The sequence below is a fragment of the Bubalus bubalis genome, chromosome 9 (genome assembly GCF_019923935.1).
Source record: "Bubalus bubalis isolate 160015118507 breed Murrah chromosome 9, NDDB_SH_1, whole genome shotgun sequence".
Taxonomy (NCBI): domain Eukaryota; kingdom Metazoa; phylum Chordata; class Mammalia; order Artiodactyla; family Bovidae; genus Bubalus; species Bubalus bubalis.
In genome coordinates, this window is record NC_059165.1 from 26,729,173 (window position 1) to 26,749,535 (window position 20,363).

A 20,363-nucleotide genomic window follows, 5' to 3' on the forward strand; every position below is an offset into this window, starting at 1 on the left:
TGTGAAGCCAACTACAACCACACATTTAAATTTTGAAGGAAATGGAACCTGTCCTGGAAAGGTAATCAGGAAGAATTACTAATACCTTTGAAGGCGAGTAGAATATAGTCCAGTAATGAAGACAACTCTAGAGAAAATGAGCAGCCTGTCATAGTATGAGTGAAAAGTACAAGCAAAATGTTACAAAGAATGAGAAAGAGTGATTGTTACAAAGTCCCCAGACTGCTGATTAAGAATTGCATTTGAGTACTGAGTGAAGTGGGCTTTCCTAGTGGCTTCATGGTAAAGAATTCTTGCAAAGCAAGAGATGCAGTTCGATCTCCAGGGAAGATCCCCTGGAGAAGGAAATGGAAACCCACTCCAGTATTCATGCCTGGGAAATCCCATGGACAGAGGAACCTGGTAGGCTCCAGTCCAGGGGTTCACAATAGAGTTATGACTTAGTGACTAAACAACTGAGTGAGGTAAGACAGGCACAGAAAGACAAATATCATATGAGATCACTTATATGTGGAATCTAAAGAAAAGGGTACAGATGAACTTATTTATGAAACAGAAGTAGAGTCACGGATGTAGAAAACAAACTTATGGTTACCAGGGGATAAGAGAATGGATAAATTGGGAGATTGGAACTGAAGTCTACACACTGAGTGAGTGCTGTCCATGGGATTCTCCAGGCAAGTATCTGTTTCCTTCTCCAGGGAACCTTCCCTACCCAGGGATTGAACCCAGGTCTCCTGTATTGCTGGCAGATTCTTTACTATCTGAGCCACCAGAGAAGCCCCTATATCACATTACTATATATATAAGAGATAACTAGTAAGAGCCTACTGTATAGCATAGGGAACTCTACTCAGTACTCTGTAATGGCTGGCCTATAATGAAAAAGAATCAAAACAAAAAAAGAAAAAAAGAGTGGACATATGTAATATGTATAACATTCAGTTTGCTGGTACACCTGAAATCAATGCAACATTGTAAATCTACTCTACTCCAACAGAAATCTTAGAATTTCCTGTGAATTTATTGTAGAAAAAGGCTACTTTGATACAGAAATTACTCAGAAAGACATACTCTAATATTGAGAAAGAGGGAGAAATGAAAAGTTTGGATGTTAAGCTTATATTTCAAACCAACCAACCATGCACCTAAAAAATAAGTAATTGATGGGCTTCTGAGAGGCAGGAACCTCACTGTTACAAGCATGAGTCTCAGCATCTGCCAGGCTCCCTGAGTCCAAGGTGGGCCATCTACTCGCTGTGTGACTTGCAGGAGCTGCCTAACCTCATTACGCTTTGTTGTTCTTCAGTCACTATGTCACTATGCTTGTGTGTGTGTGTGTGTGTATTAGTCACACAGTTGTGTCCTACTCTTTGCAACCCATGGACTGTAGCCTACTAGGCTCCCCCATCTGTGGAATTCTCCAGGCAAGAATACTGGAGTGGGTAGCTATTTCCTTCTCCAGGGTGTTTTCCCTACCCAGGATTGAACCCTGGTCTCCTGCATTGCAGGCAGATTTCCTAACACCCGAGCCACCAGGGGAGCCCCTGACTATGCTTAGTTCTTGCCTTTTTGGAATAGCAGTAACTATGCAGACTAATGAATTGTCCATGAAATATAGAACTTAGCAAAGAACTTGACCCTGTGCCTGAACTGGTGGCTGTCAGCTGGCATCTGGGCCAGGGCCAATGCTGTATAAAAAGACTGCATGTGGCATTAACCCCCATCCTTCCTGGTCAGTAGAAAGTTCTCCCTTCTCATCAATTCAAGGGTCTGATTCTAGTCATAGTTTTCAGCAGTTCCTAGAAACCTCCCAGTCTCCAGCCATCTCTTTGATGTTTGTGCAACAGCCTATGCACGACAGTATTTTTCACTCTTGACATTTCTCAGTGTCATTAATCTCACAAGTTCTTAACTCAAATGTTAGCCTCATTAAATGAAACATTAATCTACCTGGAATTTTGCTTAATAACCTGACAATAATGTTAGTATACTCAGATTATGTCCTCAGATAATCATATCACAGATTGATAGTGACTTCAATGTGTTAAAGATACTTATTATTCAAAACAAAGGCTTAATAAGGCCCAGGGAGTGAATATGCCGTCTCTTCATATTGCAGTCAGAATCTTCCAAATTCAGAAAGAATATCAGGAGATCCCATTGGCTCCATCTGTTCTTGGCCCTAAATCAAATGATCATCAGGTTAATGATGATCACCGCAATAATTTCCCAGTTATGATATTTGTATAACATGAACAAATGCAAATGGAAAGAAGCCTCATTAAGCAGATTTTTATCAGGAAAGTGGCTGTGTTTATTTTTTCTGCTTTGGGAAGAAGTTGAAAATGAAACAAAAAGATAGGCAACCTGAGTGTGCCCACTGAGTTCAGATATGTCTATTTAACAACCCTGGCCTTTTAACATGTGACTCCGGCATATCCCATCTCTGCATTTCCACTGATAGTCAACTAACTATTCGTTATCTTCATTTTTTTAACAGTCCTCTCACCCCCTACTCACTCTTCTGCCCCATCACTTCTTTGAGACTGCTTTTCAGCAAGATCATATCAGCAATCAAGATTTTACATTTGACATAGGAAGTTCCTTCTTGTTGTGGAAATAATACTATGTTCTTTTTCTCCTAACCTTCTGGATAATCCTTTCAGGTATGTTTTTAGGGATATTCTTTCTATTGCTCAATACTCTTTCTGTTTTCTCTGCTATTCAAACTACATGCTTTGTCTGTGTGGATATAATCCTTTGATCACAACTCTATTTTGATGACTCCCAAATTTATAGCTCTAGACCCACAGAGCTAACTATTAACTAGATGGTATCCTTGTATGCCCTACAGATATTTCAAATTCAACATGCTTGACAAGTTGCGTACCTTTTCCATCCAAATTCAGTCCTTTTTTTCAGGGATTGGGGCTGCCAACAATACTCAAACCAGAAAGCTAGCAGTTTCTGTGGGTTTTCCTTTGCTCACACCCACCCCCTCCCCTCAGTTCTCTGTATTCACTTAGTCACCGGGTCTATTCAGATTTTTCATATTACTATCCCGTATAATGGCAACCCACTCAAGTGTTCTTGCCTGGAGAATCCCAGGGATGGCGGAGCCTGGTGGGCTGCCATCTATGGGGTCGCACAGAGTTGGACACAACTGAAGTGACTTAGCAGCAGCTGCAGCAACATCCCGTATATGTGTGCACTTTTTTCTACCTTCATGGCCACTGTCTAAAGTAATTATCCTTTTTCCCTTTAACTTCTACAGCAGGCTCCTAAGTGGTCTCCCTGCTTCAATACTTGCTCTCTGTCGAAAAGTTCTCCATATTAACAGCTGAAGGGATTCTACTAAAATACATAGCCAATACATAGCCAATCCTCTTGACCATTATCTTGTAGAAATCCCAGCTTATATGTATGCAATGCTATTTATCTATCATTATCCAACCTCTGCAGATTTCTCCTGCCTCATATCCAGTGGCCCTCCCATTAAACTCTGCCTTCCGCCCATACTAGCCAGTTGCTGTTGTTCCATCACTCAGCCATGTCCGACTCTTTGGAGCCCTATGGACTTCAACATGCCAGCCTTCCCTGTCCTTCCCTATCTCCCAGAGTTTGTTCAAACTCATGACTATTGAGTTGATGATGTCATCCAGCCATCTCATCCTCTGTCGCCCCCTTCACCTCTTGCCCTCAATCTTTCCCAGCATCATGGTCATGCCTACCTTCCCTGGCACAGGACAGGTTCTTCCTCCCTCCAGCCCTTTGCCCATGTTGTTTTCTCTGCCTAGAAGCCTGTCTTCCTGCCTGTTCACTTGACTTGCTCACAAGTTGTCTTCCAGGAAGTGCTTCTCAAACTTTCATGTGCATACAAATCACCAGGAGATCTGGTTAAAATACAGATTTGTTCAGTCCGTCCAAGCTGGGCACAAGATTCTGTATCTCTAACGATCAGTTCTGGATGATGGCAACAGTCTGGTAGAAGACACTCTGACTAGGAAAGTTCTGGAACTCACTTCAGATATCACTCATTCTGGGTGATTGCCTGACCTTTCAAGATTGGAAAGCTTCTTTTGTTATAACATGTGGAGTATTCCCATGTATCACAGCGCTCATGGCCCTTTGTTGTTAGTGCCTGTTTATTATAGTGAAGTCACTCAGTCGTGTCCGACTCTTTGTGACCCCATGGACTGTAGCCTACCAGGCTCCTCTGTCTGTGGGATTTTCCAGGCGATAGTCCTGGAGTGGGTTGCCATTTCCTTCCCCAGGGGATCCTCCCAACCCAGGGATCGAACCTGGGTCTCCCGCATTGTAGACAGACACTTTATCATCTGAGCCACCAGGGAAGTTTATTATAATGTTACCACAATTGAACGGACCAACAATGTCATCATACATCACAGTATATCCCAAACATTCTGGATCTGCTACGGCATGTCCCATACTGATATTGCTCCTTCCACTACTGCTGCTGTGTCTGCTTTTCTCCTTCATCATCTGCAGGGCTGGCTCTCGGTTGGAGAATACTCTCGTTCTCTGCGGTGCATGCATTTTCTGGCACCATCGGTGTTTTGTGCTGCTCTGATAGACATGTTCTCTCTCCTGTTCTTTATTCTTACACATAATATTGGGATGAGAGGAGAGGTACTTGAGATCCTTTCTGTCAGAGTAGATTCTACTTGAATACCACAGTAGAAAACACAGCTATAATTATTCAGAAATATAGACATCATGAAAATTCTTATTCATTACTGTAGTATGGGATTTTACTACTTAATCACTTTGTGTCCAATATTATCAGAAAGGTTTACACTTGTCTGATGTCACTTACATAATATGTTGGCTGACATGCTTGTAGAAACAACTCAAGTTAATCAGAAATACCTTGCCCTCTTTTCATCTAGATTATTCATCTCAAAATATCTTTAGGTTTACCAGGGATCATTAAATTTGACTACTGAAATGAGAGAAGCTTAAGATTACTCATAAACAGGTCAGAGGAAAATATGAACATAGGGGCTATACTTTATGCTTACTAATTGATCAATTACAGAAGCCAAGGTAAATTTAGGGTACCCATTGTCTTAGCTCATTATAGATAAAAATACTTTTGTCAAGAACATAATCAGACTCATAGCCTTGCTTACTGGGTAGGAGGGAAATGATCCTTCATAAAAGTTAAAGCATTTTCTGTTCTCAGTTGGATATTTTGAGCTGGAGAGGAATACGCAAATGAATAAAACATGGTAATGGAATGTAATAAAGCAGAAATTGAGACATATCCACTAAGTAAGATCCCAGATAGCATATAGATTTCACTGACCATTAAAATGACTCATCAGCCAAGATTATGATATTTTTTAATCCTTAAAGTGATTATGTGATAAGTGTTACAGAGTTTGGGTTTTATTAAAAATTTTAAGAGTATATGAAAATGGATTAAAGTTTCAACTTCCTAAATTCGACATTTATTTTTAGCATGGAACAGCTCAGCAGTTTTAATGATTATTGCCAGATAATTCTACTTTTTAGACTGATGTAGAAATAACTTTGCAAATGGTTCATCAATTGTTTGCCAGATACTGGTGCAGGAACACTATAGAAAATGACATCTATGGAATAAATAACTTCCCTTAGCTCCTCACCCTTCTGCCCTGAAACATGTGTTATATACAAATGTAGTAACTCTTAGTCAGAGTCCTATAAGCCTATTATTAGGGAACAAGAGAGGAGAGAGGAGGGCCAGAGGGTTTGCTAGAGTACTTGGAATTTATAACATATTAAGTATTGTCAAGATTAAGAAAATATGTATAGATATTGCAGTTAGGAATTAAAATGCATTTATAAGTGCCACTGGATTCCTAAATGCTTCTTTTCACATTATGTCTTTTATCAGTAAGCAGGTATTAAAAGTAAAACTACTTATATAAAAAAAAGGGAAAAGACATCCCAAATTCTGTGTGTGTGTGTGTGTGTGTGTGTGTGTGTGTGTGTGTGTATGTATATTTAATCCCAATTGCTCCTGCAATGGAAGAGACCATGTTTTTCACCTACCACCAGTCCAGATAAATAAGGATATAAAGGAAAAAATGAGATAGGTAAAGAGTTAGAAATTGTGGAATAAAGAGTTTTACAAACAATTATATTTCCTAATTAGGCCAAATTTTAAGTCATTCCAATGAGAAACAAGTTTCCTTGAAAAACAAAATGAGAAATGTTTTTCTCTGTACATAATTTAGGTGGAAATACATCCAGTAGATCCAGGTTTTCTCTCCAGGCAAAAAGTAATTTGGAAAGAACTAAGCAATATGGTGTTGGTAAACAGTGGGATTTTTTTCTCATAAAATGCCAGCCAAAAAAGAGTCTATAACAATTACCAAACTCCAAATTTAAGATTTTATTCAGAACTTTCTTTCTGTCAGCCAATATAGGAAGAAGAAATGTTATTAAATGGGTGCTTTTAATGCAATTTACATTTGTTGTTAACTTTTAAAATGAACTATATTTTGCTAAACAAAAACTTTTGCAGGATAACCTGAAATGGTAGAATAATTGAAATGGGGGGAAAAAAATGTCTTGTGAAATTGTCCTCAGTGGTTTTCTAGAAGGTCAGTTGCAAATGCCTTTCCAAAAAGTCACTTGATAAAGTAATCAAAATCTCTTCCATTTGATGTAGTCTACTGATAATTTAAGTATAGCAGGCATATATTATTGAAAAAGAATGTGGATATCTGAAAGTATCTTATACATTAGGTTTAAAACTCCTAGCTCTATGGGATGATCTAAGACTATGTGCTCCATAAAGGAGGCACAAAGTACTTAAATACAAAATGATGAGAGATATAATTTGCAAGTTTTCCAATTGTGTCCTAATTTAAAGTAACCATGTTGTAAAACACTGTTGCTATGGTCTCCTTAAGGTAACTGCGCATAGTCCCAGAAAGCTTTAGGAATTAAAGTGAAAGTGAAGTCGCTCAGTCATATCCAACTCTTTGCAACCCCATGGACTGTAGTCTACCACGGTCCTCCATCCTAGGGATTCTCCAGGCCAGAGTACTGGAGTGGGTTATCATTTCCTTCTCCAGAGGATCGTCCCAACGCAGGGATCAAACCCTGGTCTCTCGCATTGTAGGCAGACGCTTTACCATTTGAGCCACCAAGGAAGTTCTTTAGCAAGTAAAGTGGTCAATAATTGAATCAGAGGAGGAAGGGCACAATATGAGCAATAACAGAATATGTCAGAAATAGATCCCTGGGTTGGGAAAATCCCCTGGTGGAGAGTATGCAACCCGCTCCAGTATTCGTGCCTGGAGAATCCCTATGGCAGATGAGCCTGGCAGGCTACAGTCCATGGGGTCACAAAGACTTGGACACGACTCAGTGACCAAGCATAGTACATATGCCTCAGAACTCTGGACTGCTGTGGAGTTATTGGGTTCAGAGTGGGTACTAGAGGGCAGCGGGAAGACTCAACAAGTGAGTTAAGGGAAGCCTTGCTCCCGTCCTCAGTCCCTCTGAGTAGGCCAACACTCACCATTTTGCAGACCCAGGTTCCATGAAGATTATGTTTGCAAAAACAAAGTGTGAAAGTGAAAGTGAACATCGCTCAGTTGTGTCTGACTCTTCTGACCCCGTGGAATAATTCATGGAATTCTCCAGGCCAGAATGCTGGAGTGGATAGCCATTCCCTTCTCCAGGGGATCTTCCCAACCCAGGGATTGAACCCAGGTCTCCTGCATTACAGGTGGACTTTTACCAACTGAGCCACCAGGGAAGCCCAAAAAACAAGGTATAACCTAAATCATATGCAAAGAAATCATTCCTCATATTGGTTTTCAAAGAAATTTATTCCCTACTGGGATTAATTAAAAATTTGACATACTTGGATACCACTGATTTAGAATTTAAGAAGGTTTTATGGCATGTAGACAAGGTGATTCAATTATCTCTGAAGATTCTCTCCATTTTTCCCTTAATAAGATTAAAGGATGTCATTTACAGAATGGAAGGGTAAGGATGCAGGTTGGAGAAAGTAGTGCACCCCTGGGGTTTCTTAATGGAAAGAGGAATGGAGGAGAATAGGTGTGGTTTATAATAAAACATCATTTTGTCACATTACTTTGATTTGGTTTTACTCATAAAATTTTTCAAATAATATTATGGCTGTGAAACCTTTTTGTCCAACAAAGGAAACCATGCCTTTTATAAAGGCAAGAAATATTACTTTATTATAATTAAAGTTTTGCTTAAAGGGCAATTTTTCAGCACTTGGTCTCTTATATTCCTTCCTCACTGGAATTATTCATTCTAATGTTTCAAATTAGTGACTCTTTATGATATTCTCTTATTTAGTTGAATCTTCCAAAACAGCAACCAGGGCTTCCACAGATACTTCAGCAGTAGTTGATTTGGGTAGGCACTTAATCTGCACCAAAATTTTAAACCTTTATATTTGTACATTACTAATCCAAAAGAGAAGATGGCTTTCCTTATAGCTCAGTTGGTAAAGAATGCATCTGCAATGCAGGAGACCCCGGTTCGATTCCTGGGTTGGTAAGATCTGCTGGAGAAGGGATAGGCTCCCACTCCAGTATTCTTGGGCATCCCTTGTGGCTCATCTGGTAAAGAATCTGCCTGCAACGTGGGAGACCTGGGTTCAATCCCTGGATTGGGAAGATCCCCTGGAGTAAGGGAACAGCTACCCAGTCCAGTGTTGTGGCCTGGAGAATTCCATGGACATGGGAGCCTGGTAGGGTACAGTCCATGGGGTTGCAAAGAGTCAAACACCAATGAGAGACTAACACCAAACATACTAACAATAATAGTTGGTATAGAGTAATAAGTGTTCTATTCCATTAAAAATAAATAGATTTATGTAAAACACCTTTCATTTTTCCAGGTTGTACTTTGTTAAAATAACTGAATAATGAAAAAACCCTGAAATATGTGTATATATCACAGTGTCGTCATTGATAAAGTACCTTAAAACTGAAATTGGCTATGAACTTACATTAATAACTTGAATATAAGCATATTTTAAGTATTGAGTGCTTGTAAAAATTTCTGTTATTTTATTTGCCTCTATCTCTTCCTTGCTAATTTGTTAACCAGTGCCTAGACAGCAATGTTTTGAATCTGATTGAAATGATCATTGTAAGATCATGTATTATGAAGATACTTTTAAGAATTAGGAGTGTGTTCAGTCTTAATTATGAAGGCTCATGGAGCATATAGGACTTCCCTGGTGGCTCAGACGGTAAAGTGTCTGTCTACAATGCGGAAGACCCAGGTTCAATCCCTGGGTCGGAAGATCTGCTGGAGAAGGAAATGGCAGTCCACTCCAGTACTATTGCCTGGAAAATCCCATGGACAGAGGAGCCTGGTAGGCTACAGTCCATGGGGTCGCAAAGAGTCAGACACGACTGAGTGACTTCACTTACTTACTTACTTATGGAGCATATTATCTAAATTGACTTGATAATGGTCAAATCAGTATTTTTTGTTTGGTTCTTTTTAATGAGTATCTTAAAAAGTCTTTGCAACAGCAGACATAGCCCAAGGCAGCCTGGAAACCCACACTGATGGCAACAGGGCTGTCTTGCTTTCAGATGTCCTTTGAGACTGGATTCTTTCTGGCTCTCAATGGCTGATCATCATGATTTTATGTCTATGGAATAAATATAGATTTAAAAAAAAATTATAAAGTGGACTTCTGAACACAGTTATCATATTCTTTCCATCCTTTGTTGCTATGAACTGGCTTGGAGTTACACAGAGTCTACCTTTAGATACTTTTATGGGTCCATGCTGTGAATTGCCATCTAGAAATATAGCACTGTACAATAGCACTTATCATCCACCATCATTCTTACATCATTGAATCCCTGTGTGTTGCACCTGCTAAGCTTTGTGAAACCTCCAAAGTCCAACTAATAGATTGCAGAGCATAAAATGGAAATTATGTGAATTCACAAATTTGCCAAATGTGGATGAAGAATAGATTCACTGCAGCAGGGAATATGAGTATACTCACAATTTGACATGGGGAAGTCTGGAGAGATAAGCTCCTTTGGTCAAGACAGCAGGGGAAAATATGGCAGTAAGGAAACCCCACCTTCTGCCTGTAATAAGCATGTAAGATAGTCAAAGTATATGTCAGCATCCTGCCAAAACATGGGAGATGTTATCTGTAACTGTGAGTGCAACTATAAATAACCCTGTTTCCCCTCATCCTGCACCACCCCCAGTGCCATCATCACCAAGTTGTCCAGATACTGTGTTCCTTGTGCTGCTTAACTCATGTTTAACTCAAGATTAATTGGCAATGAGTGGCCAAGAGACTCTGATTATATGTGCAGTGCTGAGAGCATGAACGTGTTAACTTTCATAAGGTTCATGTGAATTTAAATAAAAGTGAGAAAATAAGAGGTGTGATCAAAGAAGAAAAACATGTTGTTGGATGAAATTTGGAAGCAGATGGTGAATCGATGAGGCAAATACAGTAAGACAGAGTGATTGGTTACCAGAAAGTACATCTAGCTTTTCCTAATTAAAAAGAGATTTAACTACTTCATTGTACTCTTACCCTTAATAAAAGAGACTTTTACAATGTCAAATCTCACTATTTGTGTTATTAGGAAAAGTAGACTTTTAGCAGTTCAACTAGGTAAGGAAAGGAAGTGGGAGTAGACCAGTTGCTATAGAGATTCTAAACAAAGCCATGAAATGAAATATGTAATACAGAGATAGCACTAAAGAAGCAAGCAATATAAATGTTTAATAGGAAGAAAAGATTCAGGATCTGAAAAATACAGGATAAGTTGAAAAGGCTTTACATTCCAAAGGTAGGCTGTACAGCAATGCTTCACATTACATTCACAAATGCAGGTCTTTACTCTTTGTAAATAATACAGAACAGTCATGCTATCCATTCCCCATGCTGCCCTGTGACCTTCAGTTAAACCATTGCTTTCGTCTTTTTCTTTATTACTTGACATCTAATCATTTCACCAAGTCATCTTTCTTACTTCTTCCTGTTATTTGGTGTATTCATTTTCTGTTGCTGTGTAACCAATTATTACAAACTAAAACAATGCATATTTATTTGGTCATATTTCTGTGGTCAGGAGTCTAGTAGCTGGGTCCTCTTCTCAAGGACTCAGAAGAAGGCAATTGAGGTGTCATTTGGGCTGTATTCATGTCTAGAAGCTTGACTAGGGAAAAATCTGCTCCCAAGCCAATTCGAATTGTTGTCAGAATTCATTTCCTTGTTGCCGTATGAGGGCTCAAGTGGTTTTCTGGCTGTCAGCTGGAGGCCGCCCTCATGTATGTCCTAGAGGACACCTGTAGTTGCTGGAGGTCACATTCTCCTAGAGGTAACCCACAGTTTCCTGCCAAGTAAATTTCTCAACATAGTCTCTCAATTTATGAAGCTACTAGAAAAAAACTCTAGCTGAAGTCTGCTGAGTCTTAAATAATGTAATGTGAACAGAAACTGAAATCTCATAGTCATTGTGTTATTCTGTTGGTTAGAAGCAAGCCACAGGTCTTGCCTGCACTCTGTGGAGGGAAGTGTGCAACAGTGTGGACAGCAGGGAGGATGAAAATCATGGGGCCACCCCAACTACCCATCTGCCACACCTAAAGTCCATACTTTCATCACACACCACTTATAAGATCCATTTATCTCTTTAGACATCCTGTACCCCCTGCATCCTCTGTCTCCTTTCACACAAAGGACTAATTCCAAAGCACCCTCTGTAAAGGCTCAAAATAATCATCAGGGACATTCCAACTCCCCTTCCTGAAAGATAAGGAGTAATACAAATTTTAAGACAGCATCAGCAAGGGAAGAAATCAGCACATTCCTCCAGGCAATATATCTCCTCTGTGTAGGAGCCATCTCTATTTCACAGACCTGGTAGTGAAGCCTCACATTTCGACAATGGCAACAAAGGCAACCCTCACACAGGGTGTGGGGCTGCTGCTGCTGCTGCTGCTAAGTCGTTTCAGTCGTGTCTGACTCTTCACGACCCCATGGACTGCAGCCTACCAGGCTCCTCTGTCCATGGGATTTTCCAGGCAAGAGTACTGGAGTGGGGTGCCGTCGCCTTCTCCGGGGTGCGGGGCAGAGGAGCACAAAGGAAGGTGGTGAGATCCTAGATCTTTATCTAATGGGACTAATGTTTTCTTATAGCTGGAAGAGGAAAAGCAAATGGTAAGGAGCTGCTGCTTCTCTCTGCTCAACATTTGTTAAAATAAGAGAATTTGTTTCTCCACGATCTCAGGTCCTAGTGTTTAGGGACCTAAGGGAGAACTGCTATTGCACTGCTAGGGATTCAACTATCCCGAACCACAGGGACGTGAAAGGAAGCAATCTGAAGTTTACTTTGTGACCCTAAATCAATTTGTGAATCAAAACCTTAATATTCGATTTCATTTTCTCTTAAAAATCTTCTTCCAATGACTTAAAAATACCCCTTCTCAGAGGATTCTCAATATGAAAAGCTGACCACTCCTACAAGTAGTGATGTTGGCTTTTAACCTCGAGTTAAGAAATGTCATCCTTGGTGGTCATAGTACAGCTGCTCTTGCTACTTATTACATCTTTATGTTGGACTTTAAATTGATGTCATTTTATTTCTAGGAACCTCAGCTTATATTGCTCTTTAGGAACAAACATATTTTTGACTAAATGTATTGATAAAAGGAAGATATTAAAAAATACATCTTGGTACAGAATTTTACTTTTACAGAAATATTTTCGTATCTCACTTGACCCTAAGAGCAATTAGATGAAGAGGTCAGAGGCAGCTGATATGAACCCTGCTGCTACTGCTGCTGCTAAGTTGCTTCAGTCGTGTCTGACTCTGTGCAACCCCACTAGGGGTTGGATGGCAACCCACCAGGCTCCCCCATCCCTGGGATTCTCCAGGCAAGAACACTGGAGTGGGTTGCCATTTCCTTCTCCAAAGAACAGATGAGCTCTTTGCCAAATGGGACAGGCACCAAATCCAGAGGAAAATGGAAAGAAGGGCTGTTTTCCTCTTGCTCTTACAGGAACGTAATTTTAGTCAGTCATTAAGATATAAATATACTTAAGTTTAATAAACATAAACTGATTGAATTGCATTTACCTTTTAAAAAGAAGGCTCCTGTGTCAAGAAAATATCATTAGTTCTTTTATGTGTCAGTAGGTTTGGTAATTATGCATTGTTTTATTGAGCAGTCTGATAAGCACATAAATCACTTGAAATGTCAACACACAAACGTGTTGATTTTGGCTGCCGTACATAACGCTGCTGTTACTTTTGCCCTCAAATATGAGAAAGAACTTACAAAGATAGCTTCATGATCAATTTTAGTGTGGATTTGAAATGGTAATATCTAAACAAGGAGGGTCATTTTCAGTAGGAAAAGGCAAGTTGCAGACACGTGTATCCTGTGTAGTCAGAAGACACGACTGTACCTAAGAGAGGTCCTGAGAGACTCACGGGGATCCAGTTTGGGACCCCAGCCCAGGGTCTATTTTGCTTTCTAGTAGACATTGTCACTCCAGTGTTCTTGCCTGGAGAATCCCAAGCGCGGGGGAGCCTGGTGGGCTGCCGTCTACGGGGTCGCACAGAGTCGGACACAACTGAAGTGACTTAGCTTAGCTTAGACATTGGTTACATTATAATAAATGTCATTTGAGATTTTTTCATAATAAACTATATGATGTATAGTTAATTGTTATATATAATAAGCTATGTGTAATATATATAATGATATTTAGGTAGGTATTCCCTGATAGGAGCTGTAAAACAAAAAAAATTTAACCCAAAGAAATATGAAAAAGAATGTGTTACATTACTCTTTCCAGATTCTTTGTTAAATATGTAATTGTTTCCTCCTCAGCGACTATAACAAAAATGTGGAAGTTTGGATACAAATGATGAGTCTGCTTATACTGGACATCTATATGGTTAATGAGACATAGTTGCAGTGACCATTGAAAAGATTAAGCTGTAAGAAGCAAATACTTTGAAATATAAGCCACGTATACACAAAGGATCTGCACTTTTCAGAAATGGAAAATTGATTTTTAGCAGCTGATTTCTTTTCTAGCATACCTAAAAGGTATTATAGGAAATTTCTTCCTAGATGAAAAATTGGCTATATATTTTGACAAATAATAAACATGAAAAAGTCAGCATACTAATGTCACCAGAAATTAAAGATAGAATACTATTTGGTAACCTGGCTAAGTCAAAAGATTTCAGTTTGCATCATACTATATAAATAAATGGTATTTTTTTTCCCAAAGGTATACAATGCTACTGAATTGCTCACTGGCCTCACAAGCTATGTATTGGCAATAGATTTTATGCTCTTGAACACTAAACAAGAAGAAAAAGATGCCATTTGAAAATGGACTGATTTATATAAAACTTGATAGCTGGGGACTGCCCAAATTTAGAGATAGACCTAAGAAGATTGAAAAGCAGAAATGTAGTGTTGAACGGTGGGGTTAAGCATTTTACCAAGAACCTAAAATCCAGAGATGTTAAAGGTTTTGTTCAAGTAGAGTACATGATAAAATCTTAAGTGTCTTTCCTTTTTAAAAGAGCACATTAAAGTTAAAATCTAAATTCCTTATAGGCTATACATTTCTTCATTTACTAACCATGGCAGGTGACTAAGAAAAGCCCTTCACAAATTGTTCGAACCTTCCATTCCAGCCTCCTTTCCTAAGGTTCTTCTGCCATATATTCTAGCCACAAGAAAATCCTCCTCCTTCTGTAAACACAGAAAATTCTTTGAAGATACCACACATTTGCAAGTACACCTTTCCTTGTCTGGAATGTCCCTCCCTCCTTTTCTTGCTGTCTAACTCATAAGCATCCTTCAACATTCAGGCTCACCTCTGGTCCACTGGCTCCCCACAGCTCCTGGCACTTCGTTCCCCTGCCTCAAGGGGTTCATGCTGCTGCTGCTGCTGCTAAGTACCCCTGCTGTAATCTATGCAGTCCAAGTCTGCTTCTCCTATAACACCAGAGCTCCCCAAGGGAATTTTAGTCACCGGAGTGCTTAGCACATAGTAGGCACTCAATAAATATTGGATTAATGTTGGATAAATAGAGTAGAAGATGAAATTTAATAGAAGTGGTTATTTTTGATTAACATGTAGCATTGGGAGTCAGAGATTTTCTAATAAAAAGAAACTTGAAAATCCTTTAAACTATATGTCTCATTTTACAAGTGTATTCAAGGAGGTTAATTAACTTACATAAAGTTACCAAGCTAGTATACAGCAGATTAAAAATTCAAATCCATATCATCAAACTTTAATTCTATATTATAAACCATCTGATGAGATAACTTTGTTATATAAGCTATGTCTTGGTTACTTGGAATTTTACCAGTTCATAAAAAATATAAAAATGTTACAAGTATTAGTGAGTACTTGATGACTGATCTGTTATACAAATTATTGTGTTTTGTTTTGTTTTGTTTTGTTTTAATCGTTGGAGTAGTTTGCTGGTTTCCCCGGTGGCTCAGATAATAAAGAGTCTGCTATAATGCAGGAGACCTGGGTTCGATCCCTAGTTCAGGAAGATCCCCTGGAGAAGGGAATGGCTACCCATTCTAGTATTCTTGCCTAGAAAATCTCATGGACAGAGAAACCTGGTGGGCTACAGTCCATAGGATCACAGAGAGGTGGAGATGACTGAGGAATAACACTTATTTTTTAGGTCAAAAGAAATAATGAGCACTTTACATGCATATTTTTAAACCAGGGCACTTATGAGCCTTTCAGTTTTTTCCAATAAGCATGAATAATGTTTCCAGATTATATTTTCATGTTCTGCATTTCAGCCGTATACTTTTAATATAAAGTTTTATGTTTCACTGTGAACCTTAATTGACCCTGAAAGTTTTTAAATGCATCAATTCTAACATCATGGTAACTGAAAACAAGTCAGATCTTAGTATGTATATAATATAATATATATTATGTCTATAATACATATTATATATAATAATATGGTATATAATATAATATATATATTTTATACATGTATTATGTATAAAATAATAATACACAACTATACAAAAAACTGTTAAGAGCAGATTTAAAAGTGCATGAGTTAATGTACTGAATTTTAAAGTAAAGAATTAAACTTTTTTTTTTTACCTAGCACTAGTGAAGTGAAGCGGAGAAGGCAATGGCAACCCACTCTAGTACTCTTGCCTGGAAAATCCCCTGCATGGAGGAGCCTGGTAGGCTGCAGTCCATGGGGCTGCTAGGAGTTGGACACGACTGAAGCAACTTAGCAGCAGCAGCAGTGAAGTGAAAGTGAAGTCGCTCAGTCGTGTCCTACTCTTTGCGACCCCATGGACTGTAGCCTACCAGGATCCTCCCTCCATGGGATTCTCCAGGCAAGAGTACTGGAATGGGTTGCCATTTCCTTCTCCAGGGGATCTTCCCAACCCAGGGATCGAACCCGGGTCTCCTGCATTCCAGGCAGACGCTTTAACCTCTGAGCCACCAGGGAAGCCCAGACACTAGACAAGTAAAATACAAAAAACAATCAAGACACTTCAAGCAAACATAAAATCAGGGTCAGTTTATTTATTTCAAAAAGGTAAAGTATTTTCTATTTTAACCCAAACTTGATTTCAGAAACAAGAATAAGCAAGACATTTTAGAGCAGAGAGTGTATGACCTTTATTTATTGCTTTGGTATACAAAAATTATTCATTTCCCAAAGATTTCTGGGCACAGCACCAACATATAGACATTACAATTAAATTCAATTAAATCCTATCACTGAAAGCCCATACTTCATATTTACAACAAAGAGTAAAGAAAAACAATGGGAATTATTCTTAAGGAATATTTTGTCCAATCAAAAAATACCTTCCATTTTTCCTAGTGGGTATGCCACACTGAGACTTGCTAAATTGTAGAAAAAATTATGCCAGAACAGAAAACTAGTGCAGTGCCTTATATTGATTATGAGAGATTTTTATTATATTTATTTCTGATTATTTTTTTCCAGAGTAATCAGCATAAGAGGGAATATAGCATACCTTAGCATGAAAAAGAATCTGCAGACAGCAAGCAGAAAGATCCTTCCCAGTCTCCCGCATTCTTCCTTTTACTTAGTCTGGAATGGAAGAAGATGGAGCAAAGAAATGTTTGAGGAGTAAATCAATGAAATTTTAAAATTGTAGAAACCATAGTCTTTCTGTGTACGTTTGTGTGTGCATACATCTTTGCTTAGTACTGTGATGTGTGGCCCGTGTGGGTTCATCATAATATGCAGTCTGTCATGGGCAGCTTAGAAGCCGTCTGATTGTGAATGGGTTGCCATTGATGCCAGGGAACAGTTGGAAGCACAGATGACATCTGGAATAGCACTTTTCAGGACCCTCTGCTCCTCATTGATCTGGATGGAGTTCATCAGTGTAATGACCTCTCTGCCATTTTACTTCTGTGTACTTCGGGCCCCCACAGATGAGGGCAGTTCATGCATAATCACAGTAGTATCCCTGAGAGTCCCATTCTTTGGAGTTTACCTTATTCCAAGACAACGGACCTATAAAACCCTGTCAGATGAACTCTGGGTCATATGCAGCTATTCCTCTCTCACGCCATTTGCAGCTTTGGATAAGAATTCTCTTCGGCCTTTCAGTTGACTCCCTGCATGATATTCCAGCCCTTATCAAAGTTAGCCTCACCAATAGTCCCTAAGAAGAGAATCCAGTCACTGAGGGGACACAGTCTTATGCCCCTGTCTTTGCTCCATGATATACAGTGTTTGGAACTTTACCTGTTGTTTTCTACCAGACCTCTGCAAAGCCCCTGGCAGTCCCCGTTTGATACCCCTTGTTTCACTCTTCTTGTATAGTTCTGCTTACATAGTACTTATTGTTGGACTTCTCTGAGATCTGCAACTTTCTGCCACAGGTCTCTTGTCTTTTCTCACCCTTGGGTCCTCCAAAATTCCATCAGCCACACTTAACATGTTGTCTCCCAAGACACTTGGGACCAACTGGCCTGACTTCACCTCTTTTCATTGTCCCTATGTTTATCGTCCCTCTGATCCAGCCTCCTTAGTCAATGTGGAGTTCACATTTGCAGAGTCCATCTTTCCAGCCCTTGCAAGAGAATCCAACCCATACTGCTTCACTTAGCCTCCTGATTCTGAAACTTACTTGGCAAAATGACATTGGGCTTGATATTCTACTAGTTTCTCCTACGTGTCCGCACATCTTTACCTACCTACTTCTGAGCTAGATGTGTTAACTCACTCTTATTCCTGAGGGCTGTCATTGGCTGTCATTTTGGTGCTCGTTACCCTGATGAAAACTCTTATTAAATTGAATGAACAGTGCAAAAAAGCAAGAGAGACCCTCTCCTTTCACCTATCAGATTGTCCCTGGGTTTTCCATTCTCACTACCACTCTTTGATTCTAGGGACCTTTCCTTCATTCTGTATTACTGACAAAGCATTAAAGTCATTCTCATTAATTTTTTTCCTGCCAAAGTTTGGCAGTGCTGCCGAATTCACAGTGCCAAGGACTATAAACATGAAATTCTTAATACTATGTCTTCAAACTTCTCTTTCAGGAAAGTCTTTTTCTTCCCTCAACATTTCTTTACATATTTACACATCGTTTTTCCTTGCTGCTAATCTCTGAAGAAAAATTGACTCTGCTGTATTTTAAAAATGAACCCAGTCTATGTTCCTGACCCAATTTCTTTCCATTTTATCTGTTTACCATCTAATAAGCATGTTCTGAGATACCTAACATATGCAGACCATGCAATAAACTTGGAAGATGCAAGGATGACTAAAAACCATGATTGGAGGACCCTAAGCAGTGCAAAATCTAGTAGACGACAAACATCCATGAACAGATTATTGTGAACACAGTGTGGTATCTACTATGATGGAGGGATCAGCTGAACAACATAGACTGGATTGAAAAAAGGCTTAGAGCCCCTTTTATTCAAGTTTCACATGAATGTCAAATGTCAGTGTATTACTTTTGGTGTGTTGATGTACTAATTTTGTGTCTCATTCAGTACTGAGAAAATAAAAACAAAATTTGTTGAGCATCTAGTTTGGTACTAAGCATCACGCATATAAGAAAAGCTGGGTTGGGAGAGGCGTGGCAGCACATGTTAGGAAGGCAATAAATATTTTTTAATTACTTTCATTAAAGTTTGTTACTGTTATACATGGTTTTAAAAAATCTTTAAGGTCTGTATGTTAAGTTCTGTTTTCCATAAAACTTATAGTAAGAAAATGATAAAATTTATGAAAGACAATTATATTGACTTTCCTTACTTATCTATCATTATGAAACATAAATTTTAATATAATTTATGAAATATTTCAGATTTCATTGTTATTTCATATTTTCCTGATTTTCCTATAGCTGTCATATGCCAAAGGCAGCAAAAATCTAGAAACATGAAAACTAATTATACAAAATGAATTCAACTAACAGAAGAAAATCTTTCTTTAAAACGAATGGCTCAATGTTAGTGGTATGGATGCAGTAATGAAAAGAAGTTATGTGAAATGCCAAAATATAAAATAAAGAGCTTTGGTTTTTAAACACAAGTATACTAGCTTTTGTTAGGCCTAGACTTATGTTGGGCAAGCAGAATTTCTTTAAAAACATTCAGTTCAGTCGCTCAGTCATGTCCTACTCTTTGCGACCCCATGAATTGCAACACACCAGGTCTTCCTGTTCATCACCAACTCCCAGAGTTCACTCAGACTCACATCCATTGAGTCAGTGATGCCATCCAACCATCTCATCCTCTGTTGTCCCCTTCTCCTCCTGTCCCCAATCCCTCCCAGCATCAGAGTCTTTTCCAATAAGTCAACTCTTTGCATGAGGTGGACAAAGTAATAGAGTTTCAACTTCAGCATCAGTCCTTCCAAAGAACACCCGGGGCTGATCTCCTTTATGATGGACTGGTTGGGTCTCCTCACAGTCCAAGGGACTCTCAAGAGTCTTCTCCAAAACCTCAATTCAAAAGCATCAATTCTTCGGTGCTCAGCTTTCTTCACAGTCCAACTCTCACATCCATACATGACCACTGGAAAAACCATGGCCTTGACTAGACAGACCTTTGTTGGCAAAGTAATATCTCTGCTTTTCAATGTGCTGTCTAGGTTGGTCATAACTTTTCTTCCAATGAGTAAGCGTCTTTTAATTTCATGGCTGCAATCACCATCTGCAGTGATTTTGGAGCCCCCAAAAATAAAGTCTGACACTGTTTCCCCATCTATTTGCCATGAAGTGATGGGACCAGATGCCATGATCTTTGTTTTCTGAATGTTGAG

The 20,363-nt window shown here is 39.1% G+C and overlaps 1 protein-coding gene and 1 non-coding gene across 6 annotated transcripts in view; one reads left to right on the top strand and one right to left on the bottom strand.

The window, feature by feature from the left end:
- The window catches only part of EDIL3 (EGF like repeats and discoidin domains 3), an 805,830-nt gene that overhangs the window by 711,641 nt on the left and 73,826 nt on the right, over positions 1-20,363 (top strand). The gene's annotated exons all lie outside the window — the stretch shown is intronic.
- On the bottom strand, positions 16,476-16,547 carry TRNAS-GGA. The gene has a single exon. It is a non-coding gene; the product is annotated as a tRNA-Ser (tRNA).